Source organism: Phytophthora infestans, genomic scaffold (genome assembly GCF_000142945.1).
Source record: "Phytophthora infestans T30-4 supercont1.65 genomic scaffold, whole genome shotgun sequence".
NCBI lineage: Eukaryota > Oomycota > Peronosporomycetes > Peronosporales > Peronosporaceae > Phytophthora > Phytophthora infestans.
In genome coordinates this window covers 278859-289384 of record NW_003303694.1, presented here as the reverse complement: position 1 = coordinate 289384, position 10526 = coordinate 278859, and the positions used below count along the sequence as shown (strand labels likewise).

Below are 10526 nucleotides of genomic sequence, written 5' to 3'. Positions count from 1 at the left end.
TCACTTCCACCTAAAGCACGACAAGGCTGTAGAAGCCTCCAAACCGCTTAGAGTGGAGGTGCTGCAGCTTATCGTAGAAGGCAGCTGTGTTAGGCTTTTAATGCAGATCAAACTGGTAAGGCAGCTAACAAAAGTAAAGCTTGTAATTCTATTTAAACTGCTCCAAAACAAGCAAAGGGTATCAAGACAGTGTGGACTAGCTGCGGAAATAAAGGCGAAGAAAACTACAGCCATATTTCTTGATGATTGGAGTGGCAACAAGCACGGCGCTTTTTTCGTTTTTGTTTGCGCCTTCACAAAAAATGAAAATGACAAGCTGCGCATCAGGTTTGGTACAACTGTTTGACACGAAATGAAAGTGCTTGTGAACAAGCAAACCTGTCGAATTTACGGTAACAATATAGTATGGTGGAGCGACAAACGTTTGATCAAGTTTTCAAAATATCACTTCGCGAGCCAATTAAATCGCTGAGAATATGCTCTTACTCTAAAATGACTTCAGTGCGCACTGGACCCAGTCTGCTCTAGATTTTGCCACTCTTTCGCCTTCAAAGTATGCGTGTGTATGTCAGCCTGTTGACAAATGAAAAAAAAACATTTACAGGGAACTTTTAGCACTGTGAGTCGACATTATTAACGGACAGCTGAGCTTCTACAAGACGGTGAGAAAGAGAACCTTCAGCGAAAAAAGGATAATTGAACACAAAAATTTTACTACTGGATCAAGAAAGTGCGTGTAGCACTCCTAATACCAATGTCGAAAGTTCTCCCTGTCCAGTCTTTTCTTGAGACAGCTACTTTTCGCCTCCATCTATCTTATCACCTACCATGCCCACGTCCCTGTAATACCTTCAGCTGTAACGCTAGCAGTCGACGCTAAAATCTCAGACCGTTTGAGTCGCAGGCATTGCCTCCGACTCCTTCAGACGATAAGGTGGTGACAGTATCGCAACATTAAGTGTGAGTGGGTCTTGGCACACGCCGAAAACGATCCAAGCCAGAACCGTGGTTCTGCTAACTACTCAGATCCCATCAGAATTTCTGATTTCCTACAGCCGAAAGGATGACAACTGTGCATTTTAGCTACGAACGAAGGACGCGCAAAAGCTTAAAGCATGAGAAAAGAGGGGATCGAACCCCCGACCGCTGGGACTGGAATCCAGCGCTCTACCACTGAGCTATTCCCCCGATACCAAAACCCAATGTCCACACATGCAGACTCCATCCACACACCGATACGCATTACAAGATCCACAATTTCTACCCACTCACCCCGCCACATCTCACCCTTCTTTAACTCTTTGAATCATACCACGTCACGAGCACCTCGCACACATCTCTCCGCTCATCGAAGCGTCGTTTGAAGTGGCGGAGCTCCTTACCGATGCGTCGCAGCAGCTTTAAGGAAAGGAGTTGATGTGGCAATGTGGCATGCGCTGAGTTGGCGGTGATGTAGTAGTTGACGTATGGTGTATGCATGGACGGTGAGTGCGATGTATGCATGTTCGTGCGTATGTTTTTATTGTGGTGTATGTGGTGCTCGTGCTGTGAATGTGTCTCTTTGAGTCGAGGTCCGTAAGCCCCTATAGCTCAGTGGTAGAGCACTCGCTTCGTAAGCGAAAGGTCGGTGGTTCGATCCCGCCTGGGGGCTCTTCTTTTGCCTCTCCTGCCTCACTACTTCCTTACCGATGCCTTCAGCTTACTAGCTTGCTAGTTTGCTAGTTTGCTATTGTGCACTTTGCGTCACCAGCCTGTCCGTAGCCACACTCAATGCTCGCTCTGTTGTACGCTGACCGCCCTTCATTATTGTTCCACCACATCTAGTACCTAGACACCAACATTCAGATCTTCTAGAAGAATACTTGTTGTTGTTGGCGGCTGCCTTGACCCCCTAGGTAAAGTTCGTGCCCAAAAATGGCTGTCCCCGGTGAATCGTGGTTTGTGTGACAATATTTTATTAAAGATATTTTTTCTGGAACAGCAAACATGGTCGGGAAATCCCTCAGCCATGATGTTCACTGCAGTTTGACCCTGCCAGTTGCCCCCCCCCCCCTGCTGAGAGTATATGTACGAGATGATATCCGTGGCGGGTTAGAACATAAGCAGCGTACGTAGGTGGTGGCCAACATGCCACCAGCCGAAGACATGCAGAGGTGAAAGACGCTGAATGCTTTGACGATTGAAGATTGTGCTGCCGGCGAGTGTGGATGTTCTCTCTTAGTGTTGTCAGTATTTGATAAAGGCGTGCGGTATGCGCTGTATTTATGGGTGGTAGCACAGGGTCGTGACGGTATGTGCGGGGTGGTCGTGAGTTTGGTTTGGTTGATTTGAATCTGATGAGGGTGGAAGTGGATATCATGTTTTTTTGTTTGTTAACGTTAACGCTTTGGCCGAGTGGTTAAGGCGTTTGCCTGCTAAGTTAATGGGGCAACCCGCGTGAGTTCGAATCTCACAGCTGTCGTTTTCCTTTACCTCAGCAGACTCGCAGTAGCAAAAACTAATCTGAAAATGCTGGTGGATGCACGGACTGGGCTGGTAGTCCTTCCCTTTTCGACGAAAGGGGTTCTGGATGTGAGGCCCAAGGCTAGCAGCTATATGTCGGTGACGCGAGGCGTGTGGTAGGAACCACTTCGGTGGTCATCCGTAAAAATTGGAGCGATACAGAGAAGATTAGCATGGCCCCTGCGCAAGGATGACACGCATAAATCGAGAAGTATCGCACTTTTTGCTTGGTGGCGTGGTCGTGGGCTCGGCTGATGGTGAGCATTGTAACCGTGCGGCTGTTAAGGTGGGAAGACGGACAGAGAAACGAAGGACGCGCAAAAGCTTAAAGCATGAGGGAAGAGGGGATCGAACCCCCGACCGCTGGGACTGGAATCCAGCGCTCTACCACTGAGCTATTCCCCCGATACCAAAACCCAATGTCAACACATGCAGACTCCATCCACACACCGATACGCATTACAAGATCCACAATTTCTACCCACTCACCCCGCCACATCTCACCCTTCTTTACTTCTACGACGAAACCACGTCACGAGCACCTCGCACACATATCTCCGCTCATCGAAGCGTCGTTTGAAGTGGCGGCGCCCTTACCGATGCGTCGCAGCAGCTTTAAGGAAAGGAGTTGATGTGGCAATGTGGCATGCGCTGAGTGGGCGGTGATGTAGTAGTTGACGTATGGTGTATGCATGGACGGTGAGTGCGATGTATGCATGTTCGTGCGTATGTTTTTATTGTGGTGTATGTGGTGCTCGTGCTGTGAATGTGTCTCTTTGAGTCGAGGTCCGTAAGCCCCTATAGCTCAGTGGTAGAGCACTCGCTTCGTAAGCGAAAGGTTGGTGGTTCGATCCCGCCTGGGGGCTCTTCTTTTGCCTCTCCTGCCTCACTACTTCCTTACCGATGCCTTTAGCTTACTAGCTTGCTAGTTTGCTAGTTTGCTATTGTGCACTTTGCGTGACCAGCCTGTCCGTAGCCACACTCAATGCTCGCTCTGTTGTATGCTGACCGCCCTTCATTATTGTTCCACGACCTCTAATACCTAGACCCCAACATTCAGATTTTCGAGATGAATTCTTGGTTTTGCGGCTGCTCGACGCCGTAGGTAAAGTGGGTGCCCGAAGACTGCTGTCCGCGTATGAATCGTGTCTGTGACCAATATATAGGAAGATATCATCACGAGCAGCAACAACTGTCGAATCCGCTAGCATGATGTCACTGAGTCTGACCGTGCAAGTTGCCTGTTGAGAGTATTATGTACGAGATGATATCCGTGGCGGGTAGAACATAAGCAGCGTACGCAGGTGGTGGCCAACATGCCACCAGCCGAAGACATGCAGAGGTGAAAGACGCTGAATGTTTTGACGATTGAAGATTGTGCTGCCGGCGAGTGTGGATGTTCTCTCTTAGTGTTGTCAGTATTTGATAAAGGCGTACGGTATGCGCCGTATCTATGGGTGGTAGCACAGGTCGTGACGGTATGTGCGGGGTGGTCGTGAGTTTGGTTTGGTTGATTTGAATCTGATGAGGGTGGGAGTGGACATCTATGTTTTTTGTTGCATAACGATGACAGCTTGGCCGAGTGGTTAAGGCGTTAGCCTGCTAAGTTAATGGGGCAGCCCGCGTGAGTTCGAATCTCACAGCTGTCGTTTTCCTTTACCTCAGCAGACTCGCGGTAGCAAAAGCGGCTATTTCCTGGCCTGCTGACCAGGTAGATAGATACCTCTGGATAGTGTTCCCGACCATCACACGTGGCCAAGCGTGTGAAGACATTGCGCAGCTAATCTGGAAATGCTGGTGGATGCACGGACTGGGCTGGTAGTCCTTCCCTTTTCGACGAAAGTGGTTCTGGATGTGAGGCCCAAGGCTAGCAGCTATATGTCGGTGACGCGAGGGAACCATTTCGGTGGTCATCCGTAAAAATTGGAACGATACAGAGAAGATTAGCATGGCCCCTGCGCAAGGATGACACGCATAAATCGAGAAGTATCGCACTTTTTGCTTGGTGGCGTGGTCGTGTGCTCGGCGGATGGTGAGCATTGTAACCGTGCGGCTGTTAAGGTGGGAAGACGGACAGAGAAACGAAGGACGCGCGAAAGCTTAAAGCATGAGGGAAGAGGAGATCGAACCCCCGACCTTCACCACCACTTTTGCTGCTATTCACCGTATTTGCTGCACTTACGCGACGATGTCGCTTCTTTCCTGGACGCAAAGGCGGCGGGCGGTCTTGCAACGCGTTCTTCATGAGCAGGTGGAGAAGGATGTCGAGGCGATTATGTCAGTCACCATGCCACACATGGAAACACGATTACTCACGCCCGTCGTGAGTCACGTTACACAGGTACCTGGTGTCAGTAGAATAGACGTTAGTAATGCAGCCGTAGGCGAACGATGACACCAATAAACGTACCGCCGATTCCTCGTCGAACACTCGGGGGCTGGACGTATGCAATATTTCAGAATTGAGACGCATCAGTAATGTGTGCAGAGGTCAGTGGCCATAGAGGCTCCGACATAAGGGCCTTTAATGCTGGTTGTGTCTATGCTATACTCATCAGTACAGTCTCAGCCGCTACCCCAACTTTCACCTCAAAATTCGTACACTGTTTTGCCTCGATAAGGAAGTCCTGATATGAATACAATTTAAAAGTACTTGTCGTGACAGAGGCTGGACCACAACTGAAATTAAATGACTTAGATTAAAATGAACCGAAGGTAACCTTTCTTAATCAAACTATAATGTATCCAGCAGTGCTCGAGCGTTGTTGCTGGAAGTTGCTGCCATGCAGTACCACACCATTTGATACCTTGCAGCATGCCTACTTTGTATGGGTTTTCACACCTTCATCGATTGTTACCAGTGCCTGGTTCATTTTGGTGCGAAGAATTATCACGTTTGAGGCAGTAGAGAATCTCTTGATCGAGCGGTTGTAGCTTGGAAGTCGTACTTAAGGGAAGTTTTTCGATACGAACATTGCTTAGCGCAACGCCGTCATCACCATGTGACGAGTCATTGTCAACTAGAAGCAATATGTGTCTGCCTTCGTTTTGCATCGTTTTGACTAGATCCTGTAGCCACAACTGGTACGTGTCCGTCGCCATCCATGCCTTGGCTGTAGATCTGTACTTGATGTCGCCGAGCTTGTCCTTGATCCAGCGCGGGTTCTTGGACTTGCCGATGAATAGTAACGCTAGTTTGTGAAATCCGGTGAGGCTGGTGCACAGGGCTAGATTAATGCGCGACTTGTTCTGCTTTAATGCAGGCGCATCGCCAATGCACATAGACCCACGAGGTACGCTGTCATAAAATAATCCGGTCTCGTCCATATTGTAGAATTTAGAGTAGGGATATGTACTAATGACGTGGCGTAGTCGCTCGATTTCAGGGGCTGCAACGTCTAAATCGACAGCACCGGACTCACCAAAAGCTCTACGCCAGCGAATTCCGTGAAGATGCCGAAGCCATGACCATGTACATTTTGGCTGCGACGACTCCGGGATGCTCAGGCGTCTTGCTAGCGTGCGCGCCTGCATCGTAATCATCTCACCCGAGAGCGATACCTGTACGTCATCGCACATTAGAACGAACTCGACGACGCTTTGGTCGAGATGTGTAGCTGGAATCTAGGACATACCTTTTAATGGGCCAAACAATCCGCGCATAACCCTCGCATGGTCGTCGCGGCCTTCAACACGCTGTCAATGACTTGTTGCGACGGTGCCCTCGATAGCGACAGATCTGTGCATGCGAGCTCAGTAAGAGCAGCGTTGGTAGCCTCAGGTTATTTCCTGTGGAGCTCACATATCGCTAGCTCCTGCTGCTTCGAAAGGTGGAGACGTTTACGGAAAGGCTTCTGAGTTTTGGGTGTAGCAGGAATTATAGTGGTGTCAACAGGTACGTATTTAGTTGGAGAAAACTAGGAGCTGAGATTTCTCTAACGATCTCCGTGGCGATTTTCTCGCGTAGTGAGGACACGATTCGGATACTGTATTCTTAGGTCCTCAATGCTAGCGTTTTGATTGGTGAATTCGCTAGCTTGGTATCCGATTGGCTAGACTAAAAGCATTTTGCTACTAAATAAATGCTTTTGCACCAAAATGAATACAAGGGGTTGCCGCCGGGGAACTTTTGGGGATCGATCCTCCTCCACAACGATCGACTCCTCCTCCAGAACGATTAGTTTCAAAGACTTGCAGTACTAAACGCGACTACCCCGAAAGCGCTGTTGTGCGTGCTTGTGGTGTGTATTGTCTATCAGGCTTAGCTGAAGGTTTCATTTACTCTGAACAAGTTTAGGAGATCACACATTTTGGATTAGAGTTTCAGCTGTACGCTAAATGTTTAGCCAAGTTTTGTTGGAGCAAATGTATAAAACATGCGTGACTGGCGCAATGGATAGCATAATATGCTATTATCAGACTTCGAATCTGAAGGTTGCGGGTTCGAGTCTTGCGTCGCGTAAATTTGTTTGAATATCCCGAAAACAACAATTTTGTAACTCGGACAGACCCACATCACCAGCGGTTGACTACTAGCGCTCTGGGCGCCTCTTCGCGGACGCTAGGGTATGGTTGGTTGGTGTAGAGAGGGTTGACCACCTCCGCTGCGCTGCGGTGGCCTTAGAGTTTCTACTTAGAGCAAAACTAGATATATATATATATATATATATATATGTATACTGTGATCTACGTTCCAAAACTACACTACACACATTAGAGAACTTTCGGAAGGTCGGAATTGACCACGTTTCAGCTTCAAATTCAGTTTGACGGTGGGTAGGGCGCCAATCTTATCTCAAAAGTGATTAGGTTCCAGGTCCACGGAGGCTATCTAAAAGCGGGTTTCAACAGAGATTGCCACACTCGCAAATGGTGTTCGTTGCATTGAAGCTTTCTGCGGATGATGCGTTCATTGTTGTTGCTTCTGTATGGATCCTGGCTAGGAGAAACCGGAGGCGCTTCGCAAGAATCATGGCCGTGCTGCAACGAAATAACTGCTTATGACTGCGAGACGCACCCCCTCCTGTTGATCGATTAAGATCATTTGACATCATGCTAGACGATTCAACTGCTAAAGTTCGCTATCGTTTTTCTATTGCTGAATTGGCGGTTCTGGCCACCGAGCTGCGGCTTCCGGAGGACGGAGTGACAACACCGTCAGGTGATCGCGTGTGTCGTGCTGAAGCTTTAGCGATGTTGTGTCGGCGACTTTCGGAGCCATCGAAATTGTTGACAGTAGCAAGTGAGTTTGGTAGAGGGACAGGCCCGTACAGTCGAGTAGTGAAAGCAACCGCACAGCTCATCGTTGACCAACACCGCGATTTAGTCTACTTCAACAATGATTTGGTCCACTTACGCATTACCGAGTACGCTGCTGCTATTCACGCGAAGGGTTCACCTTTACGAGCGTGTTAGGCTTTTATTGATGGCACCAAGCAGTACGTGGCTAGACCTAGTGCAAGAGAGACACCTGTGTCGCGATACGAAAGCCTCCGGCGAGCTCTACACAACATTCATCCTCGAAGACACTGATTTAATTGGCAGAGTATCCAAGCCCCTGATGGAATCATTATCAGTTTGTTTGGTTCATTAGAAGGAAGACGCCACGACTCAACCATGCTCAATCTTAGCGGCATTCTAAACCTAATGGAGGATGATCAAAGTGGCATGTTTTGCGGAAAGCTCATATACGGCAACCCAGCGTACGGGTGTAGCCGATATATATGTTGACCATCAATTGCAACAGCTTCTTCAGCTTCTGAAGCTAACCGTAACATGAGCAGCGTAAGAGAAAGCGTCAAGTGGAGCTTTGGCCGCGTGAAAACGTTATGGGAATTTCTCAACTGGGACAGGAAGAATCGGGCACGGCAAACCGCTGTGGGGAATCTTTTTTTCGTTGGCGTCCTACTTACTAATTGCCACACATGCATGCAACCACTCAGCAATCAAGTTTCCATGTTTTTCGGGTTAAGTCCACCGCCAATTGATATCTACCTGGGCATCGCTACTCCGTAGATTCTTTCTACATTTGAGGAAGTCAAACATCCTCTTTTCACGTTCTTCATCTGCTTTTTGGCGGTGAGTTTCAAGGTCCAGCTCATGTTGACGGCGTTTTTCTGCTTCTGCAGCCTCATGAAGACGTTGTTTTTCAGCTTGGTCTTGCTCAAACGCTAATCGTTTTGCCTTGAACTCGTATTTATTTCCATCATCTTCACTAGTCGACTTCAAGCTGCCCGTAAGAGCATCCATGACAACAGCCAAACGTTCTCGTTTGGTAATCTTACCTTTTTAAGCGCTTCCTAGTTGAGCAGAACGCTTACGCCCCACCTTGCTAGCTGCATCTGAGTCCTCCTCGCCGTCGTCATTCTCATCGTCGTCGTCGCCGGCAACGGATTCATTCATTGCAAGGCGCCGCATGAGCTCACCTGAACTCTCAAGTCCTACTTGCTTCGCTTCCTTAATCTTGCTGGTAGCCTCCAATTTCTCGTTCCAGTCGTCGGTCTGGGCAATTATATCAAGCAAAAGTCGATCCCGCTCTCCAAACTGCTCTACGAATCCAGACCTTCGCATAGACTGGCATTGATCTCTCTTTAACTCTCTTAACAACGTAATGAAGCGAGTACGCAGGGCTGTACCACGCTTATTCACACCAATTTCGGGGTGGGCGCCACAGTGAACAGCAATATCATCAAACACCTTCATAATTTCCTTTGCCGTACCAACAGGAGCTCGCCATGGCTGAAAAGCGTTGACAGCTCGTAGAAGTACAACATCGTCGACAGCAGCAATTTTTTTGCGAGACGCAGGATTGCTCTTGTCCACTGTGGTAGCAAGCTGGGTACCCGGGACCTTGTTAGCGTTTACTGGGATTACACTAGAGCCAGAAGCTCCTTTTAAGTTGCCAATGTCCTCGTTCATCCTACGAGCGCAGAGGATCCAGTGTCACCGGAGAAACAAAGCAGGGAAATGCGTTTGGTGGCGATCGAGCTTGCTGCTTCTTTTCGTTTTGAAACGACCGGCCATTGGAGAAACCGAAAAGGTTGTTTCAGATTCACTTTCAGATGCATAGGTAGACGATTACTTCATCTGAAATTGAAACTCAAACGCTCCCGAAAGTTCTCTAATATCCTTAGTGTTCATGTTATGGGAGACATGACCAAGGTTTAACGTGATCCGCAAGATGAGCACCATCTTACCCGGGAAGGTTTTGCAAATAACCCCATTTGAGCGCATAGCTCCCAAAATGACACGAATCGGAGATGCGCGTGGCTGCAAAGTTTAAATATGCTGTCCAGGAGACGTGTCAGTAACAATGATGATCCTAAATTGGCATAGATCGGTGAGGAATCCCAGTTTGGCTGGAGTAAATAAGCCTACTCAAATAGCTTACCATCTGCACGTCGTCGCCGTGAGGCAGTCGACACCATATCTTTGATTGCGACGGTCTTTTAGAGCAAGGTTTGGTCGACTCCTCGCGCGAAGTATCTTTTAGGACAGGTAGTATTTGCCGATGTTTGCCACAAACACCAATATTATGCCTTAAAATTGTTCCTCTGAGCTCTTTATGATATTACTGAAGGGTCTTTCCACGATCTGCCGCATGCATTGATCTTACTTGTAAAGCTGACTAATTACTGACTAATTTGCGTAGCTACGGCCTGACCGAGGGGCGTAGATCCTTTCCGATTGACATTCACTGGTTCCGATATGTATGGCGAACCTACGAAGCCACATGGCTATAGACAAATTATCAGATCGTAGATATCTTAGACTTGAATCGAAAAGTAGCTCATGTACATTAGATGAAGTACTTTCGCTGTCTACCTAACTGCTCGGCGTGCTATTTGATATGTTCGTGTATATCCCGCAATGTCGCGAATGGTGTGGTTGTACCCATGCATTGGGTCACTGCTGCGATCTCAGTACTCTTGCATCGTCGTGCTAGCTTACTGTACCTACGCTTATGATGTATCCGTCTATATGATCAAGCGCGTCACTAATTGAGCACGGGTCATACCCGCGGT

At 48.2% G+C, this 10526-nt stretch overlaps 1 pseudogene across 1 annotated transcript; it reads left to right on the top strand.

Annotated features, from left to right (window-relative positions):
• Nucleotides 1-6880: 6880 nt before the first annotated feature.
• Nucleotides 6881-6964, top strand: PITG_29638 (annotated as a pseudogene). Its single transcript has one exon. The product of its transcript is annotated as a tRNA-OTHER (tRNA).
• The last annotated feature ends 3562 nt before the right edge of the window (nucleotides 6965-10526 follow it).